Source organism: Ambystoma mexicanum, chromosome 4q, assembly GCF_040938575.1.
Source record: "Ambystoma mexicanum isolate Mex_15411 chromosome 4q, UKY_AmexF1_1, whole genome shotgun sequence".
NCBI classification, from domain to species: Eukaryota; Metazoa; Chordata; class Amphibia; order Caudata; family Ambystomatidae; genus Ambystoma; species Ambystoma mexicanum.
Genome location: NC_090928.1, coordinates 527,435,539 through 527,462,766, shown reverse-complemented (window position 1 = coordinate 527,462,766; position 27,228 = coordinate 527,435,539). Strand labels below are relative to the sequence as shown.

Genomic DNA, 27,228 nt, shown 5'->3' with positions numbered 1-27,228 from the left:
GGGATAGGGAAGAAAACTATAGGCATCCAAAAGAGCCCGGCTAGCTCAGTCAGTAGAGCATGAGACTCTTAATCTCAGGGTTGTGGGTTCAAGCCCCACGTTGGGCGAAAATGACTAAAATTTTAGTGCTTTTTGACCAAAAAAATAGAAATTGAAAGTCTCTTTGCAATATTTTCATTGTTAACATGCAATATATGAATGCATGTCTGGATGATGTGTAATGGGGCAATACCATACCTTAATGTATTCACTCTAAAAGAAAAAGTATGCATCATCTTACTATAAAATAAAGTGGAGAAAACACAAATAAGACTTTTTTCCACACAGGTTTAATCGGCTATTTCCTGATATTCTTCAATGCGTTCTGATATTGACTGGTAATTGTGTTTGATACTTTCTTAGACTATTTCTGCCTCTGGCTGATGTGTATTTTCTTTCCAAACTCCACCAGAGCCTATGATTACACAGCATCCTATCTGTGGAAAGCGGCAGTGCAGGGATAGGGAAGAAAACTATAGGCATCCAAAGGAGCCCGGCTAGCTCAGTCGGTAGAGCATGAGACTCTTAATCTCAGGGTCGTGGGTGCGAAACCCACGTTGGGCGAAAACAACTAAAATTTTAGTGCTTTTTGACCAAAAAAATAGAAATTGAAAGTCTCTTTACAATATTTGCAATATTTTGATTGTTAACATGCAATATATGAATGCATGTCTGGATGATGTGTAATGGGGCAATACCACACCTTAATGTATTCACTGTAAAAGAAAAAGTATGTATCATCTTACTATAAAATAAAGTGGAGAAAACTCAAATAAGACTTTTTTCCACACAGGTTTAATCGGCTATTTCCTGATATTCTTCAATGCTTTCTGATATTGACTGGTAATTGTGTTTGATACTTTCTTAGACTATTTCTGCCTCTGGCTGATGTGTATTTTCTTTCCAAACTCCACCAGAGCCTATGATTACACAGCATCCTATCTGTGGAAAACGGCAGTGCAGGGATAGGGAAGAAAACTATAGGCATCCAAAGGAGCCCGGCTAGCTCAGTCGGTAGAGCATGAGACTTTTAATCTCAGGGTCGTGGGTGCGAGCCCCACGTTGGGCGAAAACAACTAAAATTTTAATGCTTTTTGACCAAAAAAATAGAAATTGAAAGTCTCTTTACAATATTTGCAATATTTTGATTGTTAACATGCAATATATGAATGCATGTCTGGATGATGTGTAATGGGGCAATACCACACCTTAATGTATTCACTGTAAAAGAAAAAGTATGTATCATCTTACTATAAAATAAAGTGGAGAAAACACAAATAAGACTTTTTTCCACACAGGTTTAATCAGCTATTTCCTGATATTCTTCAATGCGTTCTGATATTGACTGGTAATTGTGTTTGATACTTTCTTAGACTATTTCTGCCTCTGGCTGATGTGTATTTTCTTTCCAAACTCCACCAGAGCCTATGATTACACAGCATCCTATCTGTGGAAAACGGCAGTGCAGGGATAGGGAAGAAAACTATAGGTATCCAAAGGAGCCCGGCTAGCTCAGTCGGTAGAGCATGAGAATCTTAATCTCAGGGTCGTGGGTGCGAGCCCCACGTTGGGCGAAAACAACTAAAATTTTAATGCTTTTTGACCAAAAAAATAGAAATTGAAATTCTCTTTACAATATTTGCAATATTTTGATTGTTAACATGCAATATATGAATGCATGTCTGGATGATGTGTAATGGGGCAATACCACACCTTAATGTATTCACTGTAAAAGAAAAAGTATGTATCATCTTACTATAAAATAAAGTGGAGAAAACACAAATAAGACTTTTTTCCACACAGGTTTAATCAGCTATTTCCTGATATTCTTCAATGCGTTCTGATATTGACTGGTAATTGTGTTTGATACTTTCTTAGACTATTTCTGCCTCTGGCTGATGTGTATTTTCTTTCCAAACTCCACCAGAGCCTATGATTACACAGCATCCTATCTGTGGAAAACGGCAGTGCAGGGATAGGGAAGAAAACTATAGGTATCCAAAGGAGCCCGGCTAGCTCAGTCGGTAGAGCATGAGACTCTTAATCTCAGGGTTGTGGGTTCGAGCCCCACGTTGGGCGAAAACAACTAAAATTGTAGGACTTTTTGACCAAAAAAATACATCCTGTCTGTGGAAAACGGCAGTGCAGGGATAGGGAAGAAAACTATAGGCATCCAAAGGAGCCCGGCTAGCTCAGTCGGTAGAGCATGAGACTCTTAATCTCAGGGTCGTGGGTTCGAGCCCCACGTTGGCCGAAAACAACTAAAATTTTAGTGCTTTTTGACCAAAAAAATTGAAATTGAAAGTCTCTTTACAATATTTGCAATATTTTCATTGTTAACATGCAATATATGAATGCATGTCTGGATGATGTGTAATGGGGCAATACCACACCTTAATGTATTCACTGTAAAAGAAAAAGTATGTATCATCTTACTATAAAATAAAGTGGAGAAAACACAAATAAGACTTTTTTCCACACAGGTTTAATCGGCTATTTCCTGATATTCTTCAATGCGTTCTGATATTGACTGGTAATTGTGTTTGATACTTTCTTAGACTATTTCTGCCTCTGGCTGATGTGTATTTTCTTTCCAAACTCCACCAGAGCCTATGATTACACAGCATCCTATCTGTGGAAAGCGGCAGTGCAGGGATAGGGAAGAAAACTATAGGCATCCAAAGGAGCCCGGCTAGCTCAGTCGGTAGAGCATGAGACTCTTAATCTCAGGGTCGTGGGTTCGAGCCCCACGTTGGGCGAAAACAACTAAAATTTTAGTGCTTTTTGACCAAAAAAATAGAAATTGAAAGTCTCTTTGCAATATTTTCATTGTTAACATGCAATACATGAATGCATGTCTGGATGATGTGTAATGGGGCAATACCATACCTTAATGTATTCACTGTAAAAGAAAAAGTATGCATCATCTTACTATAAAATAAAGTGGAGAAAACACAAATAAGACTTTTTTCCACACAGGTTTAATCGGCTATTTCCTGATATTCTTCAATGCGTTCTGATATTGACTGGTAATTGTGTTTGATACTTTCTTAGACTATTTCTGCCTCTGGCTGATGTGTATTTTCTTTCCAAACTCCACCAGAGCCTATGATTACACAGCATCCTATCTGTGGAAAGCGGCAGTGCAGGGATAGGGAAGAAAACTATAGGCATCCAAAGGAGCCCGGCTAGCTCAGTCGGTAGAGCATGAGACTCTTAATCTCAGGGTCGTGGGTGCGAAACCCACGTTGGGCGAAAACAACTAAAATTTTAGTGCTTTTTGACCAACAAAATAGAAATTGAAAGTCTCTTTGCAATATTTGCAATATTTTGATTGTTAACATGCAATATATGAATGCATGTCTGGATGATGTGTAATGGGGCAATACCACACCTTAATGTATTCACTGTAAAAGAAAAAGTATGTATCATCTTACTATAAAATAAAGTGGAGAAAACTCAAATAAGACTTTTTTCCACACAGGTTTAATCGGCTATTTCCTGATATTCTTCAATGCTTTCTGATATTGACTGGTAATTGTGTTTGATACTTTCTTAGACTATTTCTGCCTCTGGCTGATGTGTATTTTCTTTCCAAACTCCACCAGAGCCTATGATTACACAGCATCCTATCTGTGGAAAACGACAGTGCAGGGATAGGGAAGAAAACTATAGGCATCCAAAGGAGCCCGGCTAGCTCAGTCGGTAGAGCATGAGACTCTTAATCTCAGGGTCGTGGGTGCGAGCCCCACGTTGGGCGAAAACAACTAATATTTTAATGCTTTTTGACCAAAAAAATAGAAATTGAAAGTCTCTTTACAATATTTGCAATATTTTGATTGTTAACATGCAATATATGAATGCATGTCTGGATGATGTGTAATGGGGCAATACCACACCTTAATGTATTCACTGTAAAAGAAAAAGTATGTTTCATCTTACTATAAAATAAAGTGGAGAAAACACAAATAAGACTTTTTTCCACACAGGTTTAATCAGCTATTTCCTGATATTCTTCAATGCGTTCTGATATTGACTGGTAATTGTGTTTGATACTTTCTTAGACTATTTCTGCCTCTGGCTGATGTGTATTTTCTTTCCAAACTCCACCAGAGCCTATGATTACACAGCATCCTATCTGTGGAAAACGGCAGTGCAGGGATAGGGAAGAAAACTATAGGTATTCAAAGAAGCCCGGCTAGCTCAGTCGGTAGAGCATGAGAATCTTAATCTCAGGGTTGTGGGTGCGAGCCCCACGTTGGGCGAAAACAACTAAAATTTTAATGCTTTTTGACCAAAAAAATAGAAATTGAAATTCTCTTTACAATATTTGCAATATTTTGATTGTTAACATGCAATGTATGAATGCATGTCTGGATGATGTGTAATGGGGCAATACCACACCTTAATGTATTCACTGTAAAAGAAAAAGTATGTATCATCTTACTATAAAATAAAGTGGAGAAAACACAAATAAGACTTTTTTCCACACAGGTTTAATCAGCTATTTCCTGATATTCTTCAATGCGTTCTGATATTGACTGGTAATTGTGTTTGATACTTTCTTAGACTATTTCTGCCTCTGGCTGATGTGTATTTTCTTTCCAAACTCCACCAGAGCCTATGATTACACAGCATCCTATCTGTGGAAAACGGCAGTGCAGGGATAGGGAAGAAAACTATAGGTATCCAAAGGAGCCCGGCTAGCTCAGTCGGTAGAGCATGAGACTCTTAATCTCAGGGTTGTGGGTTCGAGCCCCACGTTGGGCGAAAACAACTAAAATTGTAGGACTTTTTGACCAAAAAAATACATCCTATCTGTGGAAAACGGCAGTGCAGGGATAGGGAAGAAAACTATAGGCATCCAATGGAGCCCGGCTAGCTCAGTCGGTAGAGCATGAGACTCTTAATCTCAGGGTTGTGGGTTCGAGCCCCACGTTGGGCGAAAACAACTAAAATTGTAGGACTTTTTGACCAAAAAAATACATCCTGTCTGTGGAAAATGGCAGTGCAGGGATAGGGAAGAAAACTATAGGCATCCAAAGGAGCCCGGCTAGCTCAGTCGGTAGAGCATGAGACTCTTAATCTCAGGGTCGTGGGTTTGAGCCCCACGTTGGGCAAAAACAACTAAAATTTTAGTGCTTTTTGACCAAAAAATAGAAATTGAAAGTCTCTTTACAATATTTGGAATATTTTCATTGTTAACATGCAATATATGAATGCATGTCTGGATGATGTGTAATGGGGCAATACCACACCTTAATGTATTCACTGTAAAAGAAAAAGTATGTATCATCTTACTATAAAATAAAGTGGAGAAAACACAAATAAGACTTTTTTCCACACATGTTTAATCGGCTATTTCCTGATATTCTTCAATGCGTTCTGATATTGACTGGTAATTGTGTTTGATACTTTCTTAGACTATTTCTGCCTCTGGCTGATGTGTATTTTCTTTCCAAACTCCACCAGAGCCTATGATTACACAGCATCCTATCTGTGGAAAGCGGCAGTGCAGGGATAGGGAAGAAAACTATAGGCATCCAAAAGAGCCCGGCTAGCTCAGTCGGTAGAGCATGAGACTCTTAATCTCAGGGTTGTGGGTTCAAGCCCCACGTTGGGCGAAAACAACTAAAATTTTAGTGCTTTTTGACCAAAAAAATAGAAATTGAAAGTCTCTTTACAATATTTGCAATATTTTGATTGTTAACATGCAATATATGAATGCATGTCTGGATGATGTGTAATGGGGCAATACCACACCTTAATGTATTCACTGTAAAAGAAAAAGTATGTATCATCTTACTATAAAATAAAGTGGAGAAAACACAAATAAGACTTTTTTCCACACAGGTTTAATCAGCTATTTCCTGATATTCTTCAATGCGTTCTGATATTGACTGGTAATTGTGTTTGATACTTTCTTAGACTATTTCTGCCTCTGGCTGATGTGTATTTTCTTTCCAAACTCCACCAGAGCCTATGATTACACAGCATCCTATCTGTGGAAAACGGCAGTGCAGGGATAGGGAAGAAAACTATAGGTATCCAAAGGAGCCCGGCTAGCTCAGTCGGTAGAGCATGAGAATCTTAATCTCAGGGTCGTGGGTGCGAGCCCCACGTTGGGCGAAAACAACTAAAATTTTAATGCTTTTTGACCAAAAAAATAGAAATTGAAATTCTCTTTACAATATTTGCAATATTTTGATTGTTAACATGCAATATATGAATGCATGTCTGGATGATGTGTAATGGGGCAATACCACACCTTAATGTATTCACTGTAAAAGAAAAAGTATGTATCATCTTACTATAAAATAAAGTGGAGAAAACACAAATAAGACTTTTTTCCACACAGGTTTAATCAGCTATTTCCTGATATTCTTCAATGCGTTCTGATATTGACTGGTAATTGTGTTTGATACTTTCTTAGACTATTTCTGCCTCTGGCTGATGTGTATTTTCTTTCCAAACTCCACCAGAGCCTATGATTACACAGCATCCTATCTGTGGAAAACGGCAGTGCAGGGATAGGGAAGAAAACTATAGGTATCCAAAGGAGCCCGGCTAGCTCAGTCGGTAGAGCATGAGACTCTTAATCTCAGGGTTGTGGGTTCGAGCCCCACGTTGGGCGAAAACAACTAAAATTGTAGGACTTTTTGACCAAAAAAATACATCCTATCTGTGGAAAACGGCAGTGCAGGGATAGGGAAGAAAACTATAGGCATCCAATGGAGCCCGGCTAGCTCAGTCGGTAGAGCATGAGACTCTTAATCTCAGGGTTGTGGGTTCGAGCCCCACGTTGGGCGAAAACAACTAAAATTGTAGGACTTTTTGACCAAAAAAATACATCCTGTCTGTGGAAAATGGCAGTGCAGGGATAGGGAAGAAAACTATAGGCATCCAAAGGAGCCCGGCTAGCTCAGTCGGTAGAGCATGAGACTCTTAATCTCAGGGTCGTGGGTTTGAGCCCCACGTTGGGCAAAAACAACTAAAATTTTAGTGCTTTTTGACCAAAAAATAGAAATTGAAAGTCTCTTTACAATATTTGGAATATTTTCATTGTTAACATGCAATATATGAATGCATGTCTGGATGATGTGTAATGGGGCAATACCACACCTTAATGTATTCACTGTAAAAGAAAAAGTATGTATCATCTTACTATAAAATAAAGTGGAGAAAACACAAATAAGACTTTTTTCCACACATGTTTAATCGGCTATTTCCTGATATTCTTCAATGCGTTCTGATATTGACTGGTAATTGTGTTTGATACTTTCTTAGACTATTTCTGCCTCTGGCTGATGTGTATTTTCTTTCCAAACTCCACCAGAGCCTATGATTACACAGCATCCTATCTGTGGAAAGCGGCAGTGCAGGGATAGGGAAGAAAACTATAGGCATCCAAAAGAGCCCGGCTAGCTCAGTCGGTAGAGCATGAGACTCTTAATCTCAGGGTTGTGGGTTCAAGCCCCACGTTGGGCGAAAACAACTAAAATTTTAGTGCTTTTTGACCAAAAAAATAGAAATTGAAAGTCTCTTTACAATATTTGCAATATTTTGATTGTTAACATGCAATATATGAATGCATGTCTGGATGATGTGTAATGGGGCAATACCACACCTTAATGTATTCACTGTAAAAGAAAAAGTATGTATCATCTTACTATAAAATAAAGTGGAGAAAACACAAATAAGACTTTTTTCCACACAGGTTTAATCAGCTATTTCCTGATATTCTTCAATGCGTTCTGATATTGACTGGTAATTGTGTTTGATACTTTCTTAGACTATTTCTGCCTCTGGCTGATGTGTATTTTCTTTCCAAACTCCACCAGAGCCTATGATTACACAGCATCCTATCTGTGGAAAACGGCAGTGCAGGGATAGGGAAGAAAACTATAGGTATCCAAAGGAGCCCGGCTAGCTCAGTCGGTAGAGCATGAGAATCTTAATCTCAGGGTCGTGGGTGCGAGCCCCACGTTGGGCGAAAACAACTAAAATTTTAATGCTTTTTGACCAAAAAAATAGAAATTGAAATTCTCTTTACAATATTTGCAATATTTTGATTGTTAACATGCAATATATGAATGCATGTCTGGATGATGTGTAATGGGGCAATACCACACCTTAATGTATTCACTGTAAAAGAAAAAGTATGTATCATCTTACTATAAAATAAAGTGGAGAAAACACAAATAAGACTTTTTTCCACACAGGTTTAATCAGCTATTTCCTGATATTCTTCAATGCGTTCTGATATTGACTGGTAATTGTGTTTGATACTTTCTTAGACTATTTCTGCCTCTGGCTGATGTGTATTTTCTTTCCAAACTCCACCAGAGCCTATGATTACACAGCATCCTATCTGTGGAAAACGGCAGTGCAGGGATAGGGAAGAAAACTATAGGTATCCAAAGGAGCCCGGCTAGCTCAGTCGGTAGAGCATGAGACTCTTAATCTCAGGGTTGTGGGTTCGAGCCCCACGTTGGGCGAAAACAACTAAAATTGTAGGACTTTTTGACCAAAAAAATACATCCTATCTGTGGAAAACGGCAGTGCAGGGATAGGGAAGAAAACTATAGGCATCCAAAGGAGCCCGGCTAGCTCAGTCGGTAGAGCATGAGACTCTTAATCTCAGGGTTGTGGGTTCGAGCCCCACGTTGGGCGAAAACAACTAAAATTGTAGGACTTTTTGACCAAAAAAAAACATCCTGTCTGTGGAAAACGGCAGTGCAGGGATAGGGAAGAAAACTATAGGCATCCAAAGGAGCCCGGCTAGCTCAGTCGGTAGAGCATGAGACTCTTAATCTCAGGGTCGTGGGTTTGAGCCCCACGTTGGGCAAAAACAACTAAAATTTTAGTGCTTTTTGACCAAAAAATAGAAATTGAAAGTCTCTTTACAATATTTGGAATATTTTCATTGTTAACATGCAATATATGAATGCATGTCTGGATGATGTGTAATGGGGCAATACCACACCTTAATGTATTCACTGTAAAAGAAAAAGTATGTATCATCTTACTATAAAATAAAGTGGAGAAAACACAAATAAGACTTTTTTCCACACATGTTTAATCGGCTATTTCCTGATATTCTTCAATGCGTTCTGATATTGACTGGTAATTGTGTTTGATACTTTCTTAGACTATTTCTGCCTCTGGCTGATGTGTATTTTCTTTCCAAACTCCACCAGAGCCTATGATTACACAGCATCCTATCTGTGGAAAGCGGCAGTGCAGGGATAGGGAAGAAAACTATAGGCATCCAAAAGAGCCCGGCTAGCTCAGTCGGTAGAGCATGAGACTCTTAATCTCAGGGTTGTGGGTTCAAGCCCCACGTTGGGCGAAAACAACTAAAATTTTCGTGCTTTTTGACCAAAAAAATTGAAATTGAAAGTCTCTTTTCAATTTTTGCAATATTTTCATTGTTAACATGCAATATATGAATGCATGTCTGGATGATGTGTAATGGGGCAATACCACACCTTAATGTATTCACTGTAAAAGAAAAAGTATGTATCATCTTACTATAAAATAAAGTGGAGAAAACACAAATAAGACTTTTTTCCACACAGGTTTAATCGGCTATTTCCTGATATTCTTCAATGCGTTCGGATATTGACTGGTAATTGTGTTTGATACTTTCTTAGACTATTTCTGCCTCTGGCTGATGTGTATTTTCTTTCCAAACTCCACCAGAGCCTATGATTACACAGCATCCTATCTGTGGAAAACGGCAGTGCAGGGATAGGGAAGAAAACTATAGGCATCCAAAGGAGCCCGGCTAGCTCAGTCGGTAGAGCATGAGACTCTTAATCTCAGGGTCGTGGGTTCGAGCCCCACGTTGGGCGAAAACAACTAAAATTGTAGTGCTTTTTGACCAAAAAAATACATCCTATCTGTGGAAAACGGCAGTGCAGGGATAGGGAAGAAAACTATAGGCATCCAAAGGAGCCCGGCTAGCTCAGTCAGTAGAGCATGAGACTCTTAATCTCAGGATCGTGGGTTCGAGCCCCACGTTGGGCGAAAACAACTAAAATTGTAGTGCTTTTTGACCAAAAAAATACATCCTATCTGTGGAAAGCGGCAGTGCAGGGATAGGGAAGAAAACGTTGGGCGAAAACAACTAAAATTTTCGTGCTTTTTGACCAAAGAAATAGAAATTGAAAGTCTCTTTACAATATTTGCAATATTTTCATTGTTAACATGCAATATATGAATGCATGTCTGGATGATGTGTAATGGGGCAATACCACACCTTAATGTATTCACTGTAAAAGAAAAAGTATGTATCATCTTACTATAAAATAAAGTGGAGAAAACACAAATAAGACTCTTTTCCACACAGGTTTAATCGGCTATTTCCTGATATTCTTCAATGCGTTCAGATATTGACTGGTAATTGTGTTTGATACTTTCTTAGACTATTTCTGCCTCTGGCTGATGTGTATTTTCTTTCCAAACTCCACCAGAGCCTATGATTACACAGCATCCTATCTGTGGAAAACGGCAGTGCAGGGATAGGGAAGAAAACTATAGGCATCCAAAGGAGCCCGGCTAGCTCAGTCGGTAGAGCATGAGACTCTTAATCTCAGGGTCGTGGGTTCGAGCCCCACGTTGGGCGAAAACAACTAAAATTTTAGTGCTTTTTGACCAAAAAAATAGAAATTGAAAGTCTCTTTACAATATTTGCAATATTTTCATTGTTAACATGCAATATATGAATGCATGTCTGGATGATGTGTAATGGGGCAATACCACACCTTAATGTATTCACTGTAAAAGAAAAAGTATGTATCATCTTACTATAAAATAAAGTGGAGAAAACACAAATAAGACTTTTTTCCACACAGGTTTAATCAGCTATTTCCTGATATTCTTCAATGCGTTCAGATATTGACTGGTAATTGTGTTTGATACTTTCTTAGACTATTTCTGCCTCTGGCTGATGTGTATTTTCTTTCCAAACTCCACCAGAGCCTATGATTACACAGCATCCTATCTGTGGAAAACGGCAGTGCAGGGATAGGGAAGAAAACTATAGGCATACAAAGGAGCCCGGCTAGCTCAGGCGGTAGAGCATGAGACTCTTAATCTCAGGGTCGTGGGTGCGAGCCCTACGTTGGGCGAAAACAACTAAAATTTTAATGCTTTTTGACCAAAAAAATAGAAATTGAAATTCTCTTTACAATATTTGCAATATTTTGATTGTTAACATGCAATATATGAATGCATGTCTGGATGATGTGTAATGGGGCAATACCACACCTTAATGTATTCACTGTAAAAGAAAAAGTATGTATCATCTTACTATAAAATAAAGTGGAGAAAACACAAATAAGACTTTTTTCCACACAGGTTTAATCAGCTATTTCCTGATATTCTTCAATGCGTTCTGATATTGACTGGTAATTGTGTTTGATACTTTCTTAGACTATTTCTGCCTCTGGCTGATGTGTATTTTCTTTCCAAACTCCACCAGAGCCTATGATTACACAGCATCCTATCTGTGGAAAACGGCAGTGCAGGGATAGGAAAGAAAACTATAGGTATCCAAAGGAGCCCGGCTAGCTCAGTCGGTAGAGCATGAGACTCTTAATCTCAGGGTTGTGGGTTCGAGCCCCACGTTGGGCGAAAACAACTAAAATTTTAGTGCTTTTTGACCAAAAAAATAGAAATTGAAAGTCTCTTTACAATATTTGCAATATTTTGATTGTTAACATGCAATATATGAATGCATGTCTGGATGATGTGTAATGGGGCAATACCACACCTTAATGTATTCACTGTAAAAGAAAAAGTATGTATCATCTTACTATAAAATAAAGTGGAGAAAACTCAAATAAGACTTTTTTCCACACAGGTTTAATCGGCTATTTCCTGATATTCTTCAATGCGTTCTGATATTGACTGGTAATTGTGTTTGATACTTTCTTAGACTATTTCTGCCTCTGGCTGATGTGTATTTTCTTTCCAAACTCCACCAGAGCCTATGATTACACACCATCCTATCTGTGGAAAACGGCAGTGCAGGGATAGGGAAGAAAACTATAGGCATCCAAAGGAGCCCGGCTAGCTCAGTCGGTAGAGCATGAGACTCTTAATCTCAGGGTCGTGGGTGCGAGCCCCACGTTGGGCGAAAACAACTAAAATTTTAATGCTTTTTGACCAAAAAAATAGAAATTGAAAGTCTCTTTACAATATTTGCAATATTTTGATTGTTAACATGCAATATATGAATGCATGTCTGGATGATGTGTAATGGGGCAATACCACACCTTAATGTATTCACTGTAAAAGAAAAAGTATGTATCATCTTACTATAAAATAAAGTGGAGAAAACACAAATAAGACTTTTTTCCACACAGGTTTAATCAGCTATTTCCTGATATTCTTCAATGCGTTCTGATATTGACTGGTAATTGTGTTTGATACTTTCTTAGACTATTTCTGCCTCTGGCTGATGTGTATTTTCTTTCCAAACTCCACCAGAGCCTATGATTACACAGCATCCTATCTGTGGAAAACGGCAGTGCAGGGATAGGGAAGAAAACTATAGGTATCCAAAGGAGCCCGGCTTGCTCAGTAGGTAGAGCATGAGAATCTTAATCTCAGGGTCGTGGGTGCGAGCCCCACGTTGGGCGAAAACAACTAAAATTTTAATGCTTTTTGACCAAAAAAATAGAAATTGAAATTCTCTTTACAATATTTGCAATATTTTGATTGTTAACATGCAATATATGAATGCATGTCTGGATGATGTGTAATGGGGCAATACCACACCTTAATGTATTCACTGTAAAAGAAAAAGTATGTATCATCTTACTATAAAATAAAGTGGAGAAAACACAAATAAGACTTTTTTCCACACAGGTTTAATCAGCTATTTCCTGATATTCTTCAATGCGTTCTGATATTGACTGGTAATTGTGTTTGATACTTTCTTAGACTATTTCTGCCTCTGGCTGATGTGTATTTTCTTTCCAAACTCCACCAGAGCCTATGATTGCACAGCATCCTATCTGTGGAAAACGGCAGTGCAGGGATAGGAAAGAAAACTATAGGTATCCAAAGGAGCCCGGCTAGCTCAGTCGGTAGAGCATGAGACTCTTAATCTCAGGGTTGTGGGTTCGAGCCCCACGTTGGGCGAAAACAACTAAAATTTTAGTGCTTTTTGACCAAAAAAATAGAAATTGAAAGTCTCTTTACAATATTTGCAATATTTTCATTGTTAACATGCAATATATGAATGCATGTCTGGATGATGTGTAATGGGGCAATACCACACCTTAATGTATTCACTGTAAAAGAAAAAGTATCTATCATCTTACTATAAAATAAAGTGGAGAAAACACAAATAAGACTTTTTTCCACACATGTTTAATCGGCTATTTCCTGATATTCTTCAATGCGTTCTGATATTGACTGGTAATTGTGTTTGATACTTTCTTAGACTATTTCTGCCTCTGGCTGATGTGTATTTTCTTTCCAAACTCCACCAGAGCCTATGATTACACAGCATCCTATCTGTGGAAAGCGGCAGTGCAGGGATAGGGAAGAAAACTATAGGCATCCAAAGGAGCTCGGCTAGCTCAGTCGGTAGAGCATGAGACTCTTAATCTCAGGGTCGTGGGTTCGAGCCCCACGTTGGGCGAAAAAAACTAAAATTGTAGTGCTTTTTGACCAAAAAAATACATCCATTCTGTGGAAAACGGCAGTGCAGGGATAGGGAAGAAAACTATAGGCATCCAAAGGAGCCCGGCTAGCTCAGTCGGTAGAGCATGAGACTCTTAATCTCAGGGTCGTGGGTTCGAGCCCCACGTTGGGCGAAAACAACTAAAATTGTAGTGCTTTTTGACCAAAAAAATACATCCTATCTGTGGAAAGCGGCAGTGCAGGGATAGGGAAGAAAACGTTGGGCGAAAACAACTAAAATTTTCGTGCTTTTTGACCAAAAAAATAGAAATTGAAAGTCTCTTTACAATATTTGCAATATTTTCATTGTTAACATGCAATATATGAATGCATGTCTGGATGATGTGTAATGGGGCAATACCACACCTTAATGTATTCACTGTAAAAGAAAAAGTATGTATCATCTTACTATAAAATAAAGTGGAGAAAACACAAATAAGACTTTTTTCCACACAGGTTTAATCGGCTATTTCCTGATATTCTTCAATGCGTTCAGATATTGACTGGTAATTGTGTTTGATACTTTCTTAGACTATTTCTGCCTCTGGCTGATGTGTATTTTCTTTCCAAACTCCACCAGAGCCTATGATTACACAGCATCCTATCTGTGGAAAACGGCAGTGCAGGGATAGGGAAGAAAACTATAGTCATGCAAAGGAGCCCGGCTAGCTCAGTCGGTAGAGCATGAGACTCTTAATCTCAGGGTCGTGGGTTTGAGCCCCACGTTGGGCGAAAACAACTAAAATTTTAGTGCTTTTTGACCAAAAAAATAGAAATTGAAAGTCTCTTTACAATATTTGCAATATTTTCATTGTTAACATGCAATATATGAATGCATGTCTGGATGATGTGTAATGGGGCAATACCACACCTTAATGTATTCACTGTAAAAGAAAAAGTATGTATCATCTTACTATAAAATAAAGTGGAGAAAACACAAATAAGACTTTTTTCCACACAGGTTTAATCGGCTATTTCCTGATATTCTTCAATGCGTTCTGATATTGACTGGTAATTGTGTTTGATACTTTCTTAGACTATTTCTGCCTCTGGCTGATGTGTATTTTCTTTCCAAACTCCACCAGAGCCTATGATTACACAGCATCCTATCTGTGGAAAGCGGCAGTGCAGGGATAGGGAAGAAAACTATAGGCATCCAAAGGAGCCCGGCTAGCTCAGTCGGTAGAGCATGAGACTCTTAATCTCAGGGTCGTGGGTTCGAGCCCCACGTTGGGCAAAAACAACTAAAATTTTAGTGCTTTTTGACCAAAAAAATAGAAATTGAAAGTCTCTTTGCAATATTTTCATTGTTAACATGCAATATATGAATGCATGTCTGGATGATGTGTAATGGGGCAATACCATACCTTAATGTATTCACTGTAAAAGAAAAAGTATGCATCATCTTACTATAAAATAAAGTGGAGAAAACACAAATAAGACTTTTTTCCACACAGGTTTAATCGGCTATTTCCTGATATTCTTCAATGCGTTCTGATATTGACTGGTAATTGTGTTTGATACTTTCTTAGACTATTTCTGCCTCTGGCTGATGTGTATTTTCTTTCCAAACTCCACCAGAGCCTATGATTACACAGCATCCTATCTGTGGAAAGCGGCAGTGCAGGGATAGGGAAGAAAACTATAAGCATCCAAAGGAGCCCGGCTAGCTCAGTCGGTAGAGCATGAGACTCTTAATCTCAGGGTCGTGGGTGCGAAACCCACGTTGGGCGAAAACAACTAAAATTTTAGTGCTTTTTGACCAAAAAAATAGAAATTGAAAGTCTCTTTACAATATTTGCAATATTTTGATTGTTAACATGCAATATATGAATGCATGTCTGGATGATGTGTAATGGGGCAATACCACACCTTAATGTATTCACTGTAAAAGAAAAAGTATGTATCATCTTACTATAAAATAAAGTGGAGAAAACACAAATAAGACTTTTTTCCACACAGGTTTAATCAGCTATTTCCTGATATTCTTCAATGCGTTCTGATATTGACTGGTAATTGTGTTTGATACTTTCTTAGACTATTTCTGCCTCTGGCTGATGTGTATTTTCTTTCCAAACTCCACCAGAGCCTATGATTACACAGCATCCTATCTGTGGAAAACGGCAGTGCAGGGATAGGGAAGAAAACTATAGGTATCCAAAGGAGCCCGGCTAGCTCAGTCGGTAGAGCATGAGAATCTTAATCTCAGGGTCGTGGGTGCGAGCCCCACGTTGGGCGAAAACAACTAAAATTTTAATGCTTTTTGACCAAAAAAATAGAAATTGAAATTCTCTTTACAATATTTGCAATATTTTGATTGTTAACATGCAATATATGAATGCATGTCTGGATGATGTGTAATGGGGCAATACCACACCTTAATGTATTCACTGTAAAAGAAAAAGTATGTATCATCTTACTATAAAATAAAGTGGAGAAAACACAAATAAGACTTTTTTCCACACAGGTTTAATCAGCTATTTCCTGATATTCTTCAATGCGTTCTGATATTGACTGGTAATTGTGTTTGATACTTTCTTAGACTATTTCTGCCTCTGGCTGATGTGTATTTTCTTTCCAAACTCCACCAGAGCCTATGATTACACAGCATCCTATCTGTGGAAAACGGCAGTGCAGGGATAGGGAAGAAAACTATAGGTATCCAAAGGAGCCCGGCTAGCTCAGTCGGTAGAGCATGAGACTCTTAATCTCAGGGTTGTGGGTTCGAGCCCCACGTTGGGCGAAAACAACTAAAATTTTCGTGCTTTTTGACCAAAAAAATAGAAATTGAAAGTCTCTTTACAATATTTGCAATATTTTCATTGTTAACATGTAATATATGAATGCATGTCTGGATGATGTGTAATGGGGCAATACCACACCTTAATGTATTCACTGTAAAAGAAAAAGTATGTATCATCTTACTATAAAATAAAGTGGAGAAAACACAAATAAGACTTTTTTCCAAACAGGTTTAATCAGCTATTTCCTGATATTCTTCAATGCGTTCTGATATTGACTGGTAATTGTGTTTGATACTTTCTTAGACTATTTCTGCCTCTGGCTGATGTGTATTTTCTTTCCAAACTCCACCAGAGCCTATGATTACACAGCATCCTATCTGTGGAAAACGGCAGTGCAGGGATAGGGAAGAAAACTATAGGCATCAAAAGGAGCCCGGCTAGCTCAGTCGGTAGAGCATGAGACTCTTAATCTCAGGGTCGTGGGTTCGAGCCCCACGTTGGGCGAAAACAACTAAAATTGTAGTGCTTTTTGACCAAAAAAATACATCCTATCTGTGGAAAACGGCAGTGCAGGGATAGGGAAGAAAACTATAGGCAGCCAAAGGAGCCCGGCTAGCTCAGTCAGTAGAGCATGAGACTCTTAATCTCAGGGTCGTGGGTTCGAGCCCCACGTTGGGCGAAAACAACTAAAATTGTAGTGCTTTTTGACCAAAAAAATACATCCTATCTGTGGAAAGCGGCAGTGCAGGGATAGGGAAGAAAACGTTGGGCGAAAACAACTAAAATTTTCGTGCTTTTTGACCAAAAAAATAGAAATTGAAAGTCTCTTTACAATATTTGCAATATTTTCATTGTTAACATGCAATATATGAATGCATGTCTGGATGATGTGTAATGGGGCAATACCACACCTTAATGTATTCACTGTAAAAGAAAAAGTATGTATCATCTTACTATAAAATAAAGTGGAGAAAACACAAATAAGACTTTTTTCCACACAGGTTTAATCGGCTATTTCCTGATATTCTTCAATGCGTTCAGATATTGACTGGTAATTGTGTTTGATACTTTCTTAGACTATTTCTGCCTCTGGCTGATGTGTATTTTCTTTCCAAACTCCACCAGAGCCTATGATTACACAGCATCCTATCTGTGGAAAACGGCAGTGCAGGGATAGGGAAGAAAACTATAGGCATCCAAAGGAGCCCGGCTAGCTCAGTCGGTAGAGCATGAGACTCTTAATCTCAGGGTCGTGGGTTCGAGCCCCACGTTGGGCGAAAACAACTAAAATTTTAGTGCTTTTTGACCAAAAAAATAGAAATTGAAAGTCTCTTTACAATATTTGCAATATTTTAATTGTTAACATGCAATATATGAATGCATGTCTGGATGATGTGTAATGGGGCAATACCATACCTTAATGTATTCACTGTAAAAGAAAAAGTATGCATCATCTTACTATAAAATAAAGTGGAGAAAAAACAAATAAGACTTTTTTCCACACAGGTTTAATCGGCTATTTCCTGATATTTTTCAATGCGTTCTGATATTGACTGGTAATTGTGTTTGATACTTTCTTAGACTATTTCTGCCTCTGGCTGATGTGTATTTTCTTTCCAAACTCCACCAGAGCCTATGATTACACAGCATCCTATCTGTGGAAAGCGGCAGTGCAGGGATAGGGAAGAAAACTATAGGCATCCAAAGGAGCCCGGCTAGCTCAGTCGGTAGAGCATGAGACTCTTAATCTCAGGGTCGTGGGTGCGAGCCCCACGTTGGGCGAAAACAACTAAAATTTTAATGCTTTTTGACCAAAAAAATAGAAATTGAAAGTCTCTTTACAATATTTGCAATATTTTGATTGTTAACATGCAATATATGAATGCATGTCTGGATGATGTGTAATGGGGCAATACCACACCTTAATGTATTCACTGTAAAAGAAAAAGTATGTATCATCTTACTATAAAATAAAGTGGAGAAAACACAAATAAGACTTTTTTCCACACAGGTTTAATCAGCTATTTCCTGATATTCTTCAATGCGTTCTGATATTGACTGGTAATTGTGTTTGATACTTTCTTAGACTATTTCTGCCTCTGGCTGATGTGTATTTTCTTTCCAAACTCCACCAGAGCCTATGATTACACAGCATCCTATCTGTGGAAAACGGCAGTGCAGGGATAGGGAAGAAAACTATAGGTATCCAAAGGAGCCCGGCTTGCTCAGTAGGTAGAGCATGAGAATCTTAATCTCAGGGTCGTGGGTGCGAGCCCCACGTTGGGCGAAAACAACTAAAATTTTAATGCTTTTTGACCAAAAAAATAGAAATTGAAATTCTCTTTACAATATTTGCAATATTTTGATTGTTAACATGCAATATATGAATGCATGTCTGGATGATGTGTAATGGGGCAATACCACACCTTAATGTATTCACTGTAAAAGAAAAAGTATGTATCATCTTACTATAAAATAAAGTGGAGAAAACACAAATAAGACTTTTTTCCACACAGGTTTAATCAGCTATTTCCTGATATTCTTCAATGCGTTCTGATATTGACTGGTAATTGTGTTTGATACTTTCTTAGACTATTTCTGCCTCTGGCTGATGTGTATTTTCTTTCCAAACTCCACCAGAGCCTATGATTACACAGCATCCTATCTGTGGAAAACGGCAGTGCAGGGATAGGGAAGAAAACTATAGGCATCAAAAGGAGCCCGGCTAGCTCAGTCGGTAGAGCATGAGACTCTTAATCTCAGGGTCGTGGGTTCGAGCCCCACGTTGGGCGAAAACAACTAAAATTGTAGTGCTTTTTGACCAAAAAAATACATCCTATCTGTGGAAAACGGCAGTGCAGGGATAGGGAAGAAAACTATAGGCATCCAAAGGAGCCCGGCTAGCTCAGTCAGTAGAGCATGAGACTCTTAATCTCAGGGTCGTGGGTTCGAGCCCCACGTTGGGCGAAAACAACTAGAATTGTAGTGCTTTTTGACCAAAAAAATACATCCTATCTGTGGAAAGCGGCAGTGCAGGGATAGGGAAGAAAACGTTGGGCGAAAACAACTAAAATTTTCGTGCTTTTTGACCAAAAAAATAGAAATTGAAAGTCTCTTTACAATATTTGCAATATTTTCATTGTTAACATGCAATATATGAATGCATGTCTGGATGATGTGTAATGGGGCAATACCACACCTTAATGTATTCACTGTAAAAGAAAAAGTATGTATCATCTTACTATAAAATAAAGTGGAGAAAACACAAATAAGACTTTTTTCCACACAGGTTTAATCGGCTATTTCCTGATATTCTTCAATGCGTTCAGATATTGACTGGTAATTGTGTTTGATACTTTCTTAGACTATTTCTGCCTCTGGCTGATGTGTATTTTCTTTCCAAACTCCACCAGAGCCTATGATTACACAGCATCCTATCTGTGGAAAACGGCAGTGCAGGGATAGGGAAGAAAACTATAGGCATCCAAAGGAGCCCGGCTAGCTCAGTCGGTAGAGCATGAGACTCTTAATCTCAGGGTCGTGGGTTCGAGCCCCACGTTGGGCGAAAACAACTAAAATTTTAGTGCTTTTTGACCAAAAAAATAGAAATTGAAAGTCTCTTTACAATATTTGCAATATTTTAATTGTTAACATGCAATATATGAATGCATGTCTGGATGATGTGTAATGGGGCAATACCATACCTTAATGTATTCACTGTAAAAGAAAAAGTATGCATCATCTTACTATAAAATAAAGTGGAGAAAAAACAAATAAGACTTTTTTCCACACAGGTTTAATCGGCTATTTCCTGATATTTTTCAATGCGTTCTGATATTGACTGGTAATTGTGTTTGATACTTTCTTAGACTATTTCTGCCTCTGGCTGATGTGTATTTTCTTTCCAAACTCCACCAGAGCCTATGATTACACAGCATCCTATCTGTGGAAAGCGGCAGTGCAGGGATAGGGAAGAAAACTATAGGCATCCAAAGGAGCCTGGCTAGCTCAGTCGGTAGAGCATGAGACTCTTAATCTCAGGGTCGTGGGTGCGAGCCCCACGTTGGGCGAAAACAACTAAAATTTTAATGCTTTTTGACCAAAAAAATAGAAATTGAAAGTCTCTTTACAATATTTGCAATATTTTGATTGTTAACATGCAATATATGAATGCATGTCTGGATGATGTGTAATGGGGCAATACCACACCTTAATGTATTCACTGTAAAAGAAAAAGTATGTATCATCTTACTATAAAATAAAGTGGAGAAAACACAAATAAGACTTTTTTCCACACAGGTTTAATCAGCTATTTCCTGATATTCTTCAATGCGTTCTGATATTGACTGGTAATTGTGTTTGATACTTTCTTAGACTATTTCTGCCTCTGGCTGATGTGTATTTTCTTTCCAAACTCCACCAGAGCCTATGATTACACAGCATCCTATCTGTGGAAAACGGCAGTGCAGGGATAGGGAAGAAAACTATAGGTATCCAAAGGAGCCCGGCTTGCTCAGTAGGTAGAGCATGAGAATCTTAATCTCAGGGTCGTGGGTGCGAGCCCCACGTTGGGCGAAAACAACTAAAATTTTAATGCTTTTTGACCAAAAAAATAGAAATTGAAATTCTCTTTACAATATTTGCAATATTTTGATTGTTAACATGCAATATATGAATGCATGTCTGGATGATGTGTAATGGGGCAATACCACACCTTAATGTATTCACTGTAAAAGAAAAAGTATGTATCATCTTACTATAAAATAAAGTGGAGAAAACACAAATAAGACTTTTTTCCACACAGGTTTAATCAGCTATTTCCTGATATTCTTCAATGCGTTCTGATATTGACTGGTAATTGTGTTTGATACTTTCTTAGACTATTTCTGCCTCTGGCTGATGTGTATTTTCTTTCCAAACTCCACCAGAGCCTATGATTACACAGCATCCTATCTGTGGAAAACGGCAGTGCAGGGATAGGAAAGAAAACTATAGGTATCCAAAGGAGCCCGGCTAGCTCAGTCGGTAGAGCATGAGACTCTTAATCTCAGGGTTGTGGGTTCGAGCCCCACGTTGGGCGAAAACAACTAAAATTTTAGTGCTTTTTGACCAAAAAAATAGAAATTGAAAGTCTCTTTACAATATTTGCAATATTTTCATTGTTAACATGCAATATATGAATGCATGTCTGGATGATGTGTAATGGGGCAATACCACACCTTAATGTATTCACTGTAAAAGAAAAAGTATCTATCATCTTACTATAAAATAAAGTGGAGAAAACACAAATAAGACTTTTTTCCACACATGTTTAATCGGCTATTTCCTGATATTCTTCAATGCGTTCTGATATTGACTGGTAATTGTGTTTGATACTTTCTTAGACTATTTCTGCCTCTGGCTGATGTGTATTTTCTTTCCAAACTCCACCAGAGCCTATGATTACACAGCATCCTATCTGTGGAAAGCGGCAGTGCAGGGATAGGGAAGAAAACTATAGGCATCCAAAGGAGCCCGGCTAGCTCAGTCGGTAGAGCATGAGACTCTTAATCTCAGGGTCGTGGGTTCGAGCCCCACGTTGGGCGAAAAAAACTAAAATTGTAGTGCTTTTTGACCAAAAAAATACATCCATTCTGTGGAAAACGGCAGTGCAGGGATAGGGAAGAAAACTATAGGCATCCAAAGGAGCCCGGCTAGCTCAGTCGGTAGAGCATGAGACTCTTAATCTCAGGGTCGTGGGTTCGAGCCCCACGTTGGGCGAAAACAACTAAAATTGTAGTGCTTTTTGACCAAAAAAATACATCCTATCTGTGGAAAGCGGCAGTGCAGGGATAGGGAAGAAAACGTTGGGCGAAAACAACTAAAATTTTCGTGCTTTTTGACCAAAAAAATAGAAATTGAAAGTCTCTTTACAATATTTGCAATATTTTCATTGTTAACATGCAATATATGAATGCATGTCTGGATGATGTGTAATGGGGCAATACCACACCTTAATGTATTCACTGTAAAAGAAAAAGTATGTATCATCTTACTATAAAATAAAGTGGAGAAAACACAAATAAGACTTTTTTCCACACAGGTTTAATCGGCTATTTCCTGATATTCTTCAATGCGTTCAGATATTGACTGGTAATTGTGTTTGATACTTTCTTAGACTATTTCTGCCTCTGGCTGATGTGTATTTTCTTTCCAAACTCCACCAGAGCCTATGATTACACAGCATCCTATCTGTGGAAAACGGCAGTGCAGGGATAGGGAAGAAAACTATAGTCATGCAAAGGAGCCCGGCTAGCTCAGTCGGTAGAGCATGAGACTCTTAATCTCAGGGTCGTGGGTTCGAGCCCCACGTTGGGCGAAAACAACTAAAATTTTAGTGCTTTTTGACCAAAAAAATAGAAATTGAAAGTCTCTTTACAATATTTGCAATATTTTCATTGTTAACATGCAATATATGAATGCATGTCTGGATGATGTGTAATGGGGCAATACCACACCTTAATGTATTCACTGTAAAAGAAAAAGTATGTATCATCTTACTATAAAATAAAGTGGAGAAAACACAAATAAGACTTTTTTCCACACAGGTTTAATCGGCTATTTCCTGATATTCTTCAATGCGTTCTGATATTGACTGGTAATTGTGTTTGATACTTTCTTAGACTATTTCTGCCTCTGGCTGATGTGTATTTTCTTTCCAAACTCCACCAGAGCCTATGATTACACAGCATCCTATCTGTGGAAAGCGGCAGTGCAGGGATAGGGAAGAAAACTACAGGCATCCAAAGGAGCCCGGCTAGCTCAGTCGGTAGAGCATGAGACTCTTAATCTCAGGGTCGTGGGTTCGAGCCCCACGTTGGGCAAAAACAACTAAAATTTTAGTGCTTTTTGACCAAAAAAATAGAAATTGAAAGTCTCTTTGCAATATTTTCATTGTTAACATGCAATATATGAATGCATGTCTGGATGATGTGTAATGGGGCAATACCATACCTTAATGTATTCACTGTAAAAGAAAAAGTATGCATCATCTTACTATAAAATAAAGTGGAGAAAACACAAATAAGACTTTTTTCCACACAGGTTTAATCGGCTATTTCCTGATATTCTTCAATGCGTTCTGATATTGACTGGTAATTGTGTTTGATACTTTCTTAGACTATTTCTGCCTCTGGCTGATGTGTATTTTCTTTCCAAACTCCACCAGAGCCTATGATTACACAGCATCCTATCTGTGGAAAGCGGCAGTGCAGGGATAGGGAAGAAAACTATAAGCATCCAAAGGAGCCCGGCTAGCTCAGTCGGTAGAGCATGAGACTCTTAATCTCAGGGTCGTGGGTGCGAAACCCACGTTGGGCGAAAACAACTAAAATTTTAGTGCTTTTTGACCAAAAAAATAGAAATTGAAAGTTTCTTTACAATATTTGCAATATTTTGATTGTTAACATGCAATATATGAATGCATGTCTGGATGATGTGTAATGGGGCAATACCACACCTTAATGTATTCACTGTAAAAGAAAAAGTATGTATCATCTTACTATAAAATAAAGTGGAGAAAACACAAATAAGACTTTTTTCCACACAGGTTTAATCAGCTATTTCCTGATATTCTTCAATGCGTTCTGATATTGACTGGTAATTGTGTTTGATACTTTCTTAGACTATTTCTGCCTCTGGCTGATGTGTATTTTCTTTCCAAACTCCACCAGAGCCTATGATTACACAGCATCCTATCTGTGGAAAACGGCAGTGCAGGGATAGGGAAGAAAACTATAGGTATCCAAAGGAGCCCGGCTAGCTCAGTCGGTAGAGCATGAGAATCTTAATCTCAGGGTCGTGGGTGCGAGCCCCACGTTGGGCGAAAACAACTAAAATTTTAATGCTTTTTGACCAAAAAAATAGAAATTGAAATTCTCTTTACAATATTTGCAATATTTTGATTGTTAACATGCAATATATGAATGCATGTCTGGATGATGTGTAATGGGGCAATACCACACCTTAATGTATTCACTGTAAAAGAAAAAGTATGTATCATCTTACTATAAAATAAAGTGGAGAAAACACAAATAAGACTTTTTTCCACACAGGTTTAATCAGCTATTTCCTGATATTCTTCAATGCGTTCTGATATTGACTGGTAATTGTGTTTGATACTTTCTTAGACTATTTCTGCCTCTGGCTGATGTGTATTTTCTTTCCAAACTCCACCAGAGCCTATGATTACACAGCATCCTATCTGTGGAAAACGGCAGTGCAGGGATAGGGAAGAAAACTATAGGTATCCAAAGGAGCCCGGCTAGCTCAGTCGGTAGAGCATGAGACTCTTAATCTCAGGGTTGTGGGTTCGAGCCCCACGTTGGGCGAAAACAACTAAAATTTTCGTGCTTTTTGACCAAAAAAATAGAAATTGAAAGTCTCTTTACAATATTTGCAATATTTTCATTGTTAACATGTAATATATGAATGCATGTCTGGATGATGTGTAATGGGGCAATACCACACCTTAATGTATTCACTGTAAAAGAAAAAGTATGTATCATCTTACTATAAAATAAAGTGGAGAAAACACAAATAAGACTTTTTTCCACACAGGTTTAATCGGCTATTTCCTGATATTCTTCAATGCGTTCGGATATTGACTGGTAATTGTGTTTGATACTTTCTTAGACTATTTCTGCCTCTGGCTGATGTGTATTTTCTTTCCAAACTCCACCAGAGCCTATGATTACACAGCATCCTATCTGTGGAAAACGGCAGTGCAGGGATAGGGAAGAAAACTATAGGCATCTAAGAGAGCCCGGCTAGCTCAGTCGGTAGAGCATGAGACTCTTAATCTCAGGGTCGTGGGTTCGAGCCCCACGTTGGGCGAAAACAACTAAAATTGTACTGCTTTTTGACCAAAAATATACATCCTATCTGTGGAAAACGGCAGTGCAGGGATAGGGAAGAAAACTATAGGCATCCAAAGGAGCCCGGCTAGCTCAGTCGGTAGAGCATGAGACTCTTAATCTCAGGGTCGTGGGTTCGAGCCCCACGTTGGGCGAAAACAACTAAAATTGTAGTGCTTTTTGACCAAAAAAATACATCCTATCTGTGGAAAACGGCAGTGCAGGGATAGGGAAGAAAACTATAGACATCCAAAGGAGCCCGGCTAGCTCAGTCGGTAGAGCATGAGACTCTTAATCTCAGGGTCGTGGGTTCGAGCCCCACGTTGGGCGAAGACAACTAAAATTGTAGTGCTTTTTGACCAAAAAAATACATCCTATCTGTGGAAAGCGGCAGTGCAGGGATAGGGAAGAAAACGTTGGGCGAAAACAACTAAAATTTTCGTGCTTTTTGACCAAAAAAATAGAAATTGAAAGTCTCTTTACAATATTTGCAATATTTTCATTGTTAACATGCAATATATGAATGCATGTCTGGATGATGTGTAATGGGGCAATACCACACCTTAATGTATTCACTGTAAAAGAAAAAGTATGTATCATCTTACTATAAAATAAAGTGGAGAAAACACAAATAAGACTTTTTTCCACACAGGTTTAATCAGCTATTTCCTGATATTCTTCAATGCGTTCTGATATTGACTGGTAATTGTGTTTGATACTTTCTTAGACTATTTCTGCCTCTGGCTGATGTGTATTTTCTTTCCAAACTCCACCAGAGCCTATGATTACACAGCATCCTATCTGTGGAAAACGGCAGTGCAGGGATAGGGAAGAAAACTATAGGTATCCAAAGGAGCCCGGCTAGCTCAGTCGGTAGAGCATGAGAATCTTAATCTCAGGGTCGTGGGTGCGAGCCCCACGTTGGGCGAAAACAACTAAAATTTTAATGCTTTTTGACCAAAAAAATAGAAATTGAAATTCTCTTTACAATATTTGCAATATTTTGATTGTTAACATGCAATATATGAATGCATGTCTGGATGATGTGTAATGGGGCAATACCACACCTTAATGTATTCACTGTAAAAGAAAAAGTATGTATCATCTTACTATAAAATAAAGTGGAGAAAACACAAATAAGACTTTTTTCCACACAGGTTTAATCAGCTATTTCCTGATATTCTTCAATGCGTTCTGATATTGACTGGTAATTGTGTTTGATACTTTCTTAGACTATTTCTGCCTCTGGCTGATGTGTATTTTCTTTCCAAACTCCACCAGAGCCTATGATTACACAGCATCCTATCTGTGGAAAACGGCAGTGCAGGGATAGGGAAGAAAACTATAGGTATCCAAAGGAGCCCGGCTAGCTCAGTCGGTAGAGCATGAGACTCTTAATCTCAGGGTTGTGGGTTCGAGCCCCACGTTGGGCGAAAACAACTAAAATTTTCGTGCTTTTTGACCAAAAAAATAGAAATTGAAAGTCTCTTTACAATATTTGCAATATTTTCATTGTTAACATGTAATATATGAATGCATGTCTGGATGATGTGTAATGGGGCAATACCACACCTTAATGTATTCACTGTAAAAGAAAAAGTATGTATCATCTTACTATAAAATAAAGTGGAGAAAACACAAATAAGACTTTTTTCCACACAGGTTTAATCGGCTATTTCCTGATATTCTTCAATGCGTTCGGATATTGACTGGTAATTGTGTTTGATACTTTCTTAGACTATTTCTGCCTCTGGCTGATGTGTATTTTCTTTCCAAACTCCACCAGAGCCTATGATTACACAGCATCCTATCTGTGGAAAACGGCAGTGCAGGGATAGGGAAGAAAACTA

The 27,228-nt window shown here is 38.4% G+C and overlaps 16 non-coding genes across 16 annotated transcripts; all 16 read left to right on the top strand.

Annotated features, from left to right (window-relative positions):
• The first annotated feature begins 2,725 nt into the window (after positions 1 to 2,725).
• On the top strand, positions 2,726 to 2,798 carry TRNAK-CUU (transfer RNA lysine (anticodon CUU)). The gene has a single exon. It is a non-coding gene; the product is annotated as a tRNA-Lys (tRNA).
• Positions 2,799 to 9,823: 7,025 nt separating this feature from the next.
• Positions 9,824 to 9,896, top strand: TRNAK-CUU (transfer RNA lysine (anticodon CUU)). Its single transcript has one exon. It is a non-coding gene; the product is annotated as a tRNA-Lys (tRNA).
• A 700-nt stretch (positions 9,897 to 10,596) lies between these two features.
• TRNAK-CUU (transfer RNA lysine (anticodon CUU)) lies at positions 10,597 to 10,669 on the top strand. Its single transcript has one exon. It is a non-coding gene; the product is annotated as a tRNA-Lys (tRNA).
• Positions 10,670 to 13,801: 3,132 nt separating this feature from the next.
• Positions 13,802 to 13,874, top strand: TRNAK-CUU (transfer RNA lysine (anticodon CUU)). The gene has a single exon. It is a non-coding gene; the product is annotated as a tRNA-Lys (tRNA).
• Positions 13,875 to 14,904: 1,030 nt separating this feature from the next.
• On the top strand, positions 14,905 to 14,977 carry TRNAK-CUU (transfer RNA lysine (anticodon CUU)). Its single transcript has one exon. It is a non-coding gene; the product is annotated as a tRNA-Lys (tRNA).
• Positions 14,978 to 16,915: 1,938 nt separating this feature from the next.
• TRNAK-CUU (transfer RNA lysine (anticodon CUU)) lies at positions 16,916 to 16,988 on the top strand. Its single transcript has one exon. It is a non-coding gene; the product is annotated as a tRNA-Lys (tRNA).
• A 700-nt stretch (positions 16,989 to 17,688) lies between these two features.
• TRNAK-CUU (transfer RNA lysine (anticodon CUU)) lies at positions 17,689 to 17,761 on the top strand. The gene has a single exon. It is a non-coding gene; the product is annotated as a tRNA-Lys (tRNA).
• A 1,442-nt stretch (positions 17,762 to 19,203) lies between these two features.
• TRNAK-CUU (transfer RNA lysine (anticodon CUU)) lies at positions 19,204 to 19,276 on the top strand. Its single transcript has one exon. It is a non-coding gene; the product is annotated as a tRNA-Lys (tRNA).
• A 700-nt stretch (positions 19,277 to 19,976) lies between these two features.
• On the top strand, positions 19,977 to 20,049 carry TRNAK-CUU (transfer RNA lysine (anticodon CUU)). Its single transcript has one exon. It is a non-coding gene; the product is annotated as a tRNA-Lys (tRNA).
• Positions 20,050 to 21,996: 1,947 nt separating this feature from the next.
• On the top strand, positions 21,997 to 22,069 carry TRNAK-CUU (transfer RNA lysine (anticodon CUU)). The gene has a single exon. It is a non-coding gene; the product is annotated as a tRNA-Lys (tRNA).
• A 102-nt stretch (positions 22,070 to 22,171) lies between these two features.
• Positions 22,172 to 22,244, top strand: TRNAK-CUU (transfer RNA lysine (anticodon CUU)). The gene has a single exon. It is a non-coding gene; the product is annotated as a tRNA-Lys (tRNA).
• Positions 22,245 to 22,769: 525 nt separating this feature from the next.
• Positions 22,770 to 22,842, top strand: TRNAK-CUU (transfer RNA lysine (anticodon CUU)). Its single transcript has one exon. It is a non-coding gene; the product is annotated as a tRNA-Lys (tRNA).
• Positions 22,843 to 23,274: 432 nt separating this feature from the next.
• TRNAK-CUU (transfer RNA lysine (anticodon CUU)) lies at positions 23,275 to 23,347 on the top strand. Its single transcript has one exon. It is a non-coding gene; the product is annotated as a tRNA-Lys (tRNA).
• Positions 23,348 to 25,285: 1,938 nt separating this feature from the next.
• On the top strand, positions 25,286 to 25,358 carry TRNAK-CUU (transfer RNA lysine (anticodon CUU)). Its single transcript has one exon. It is a non-coding gene; the product is annotated as a tRNA-Lys (tRNA).
• A 102-nt stretch (positions 25,359 to 25,460) lies between these two features.
• TRNAK-CUU (transfer RNA lysine (anticodon CUU)) lies at positions 25,461 to 25,533 on the top strand. The gene has a single exon. It is a non-coding gene; the product is annotated as a tRNA-Lys (tRNA).
• Positions 25,534 to 25,635: 102 nt separating this feature from the next.
• Positions 25,636 to 25,708, top strand: TRNAK-CUU (transfer RNA lysine (anticodon CUU)). Its single transcript has one exon. It is a non-coding gene; the product is annotated as a tRNA-Lys (tRNA).
• The last annotated feature ends 1,520 nt before the right edge of the window (positions 25,709 to 27,228 follow it).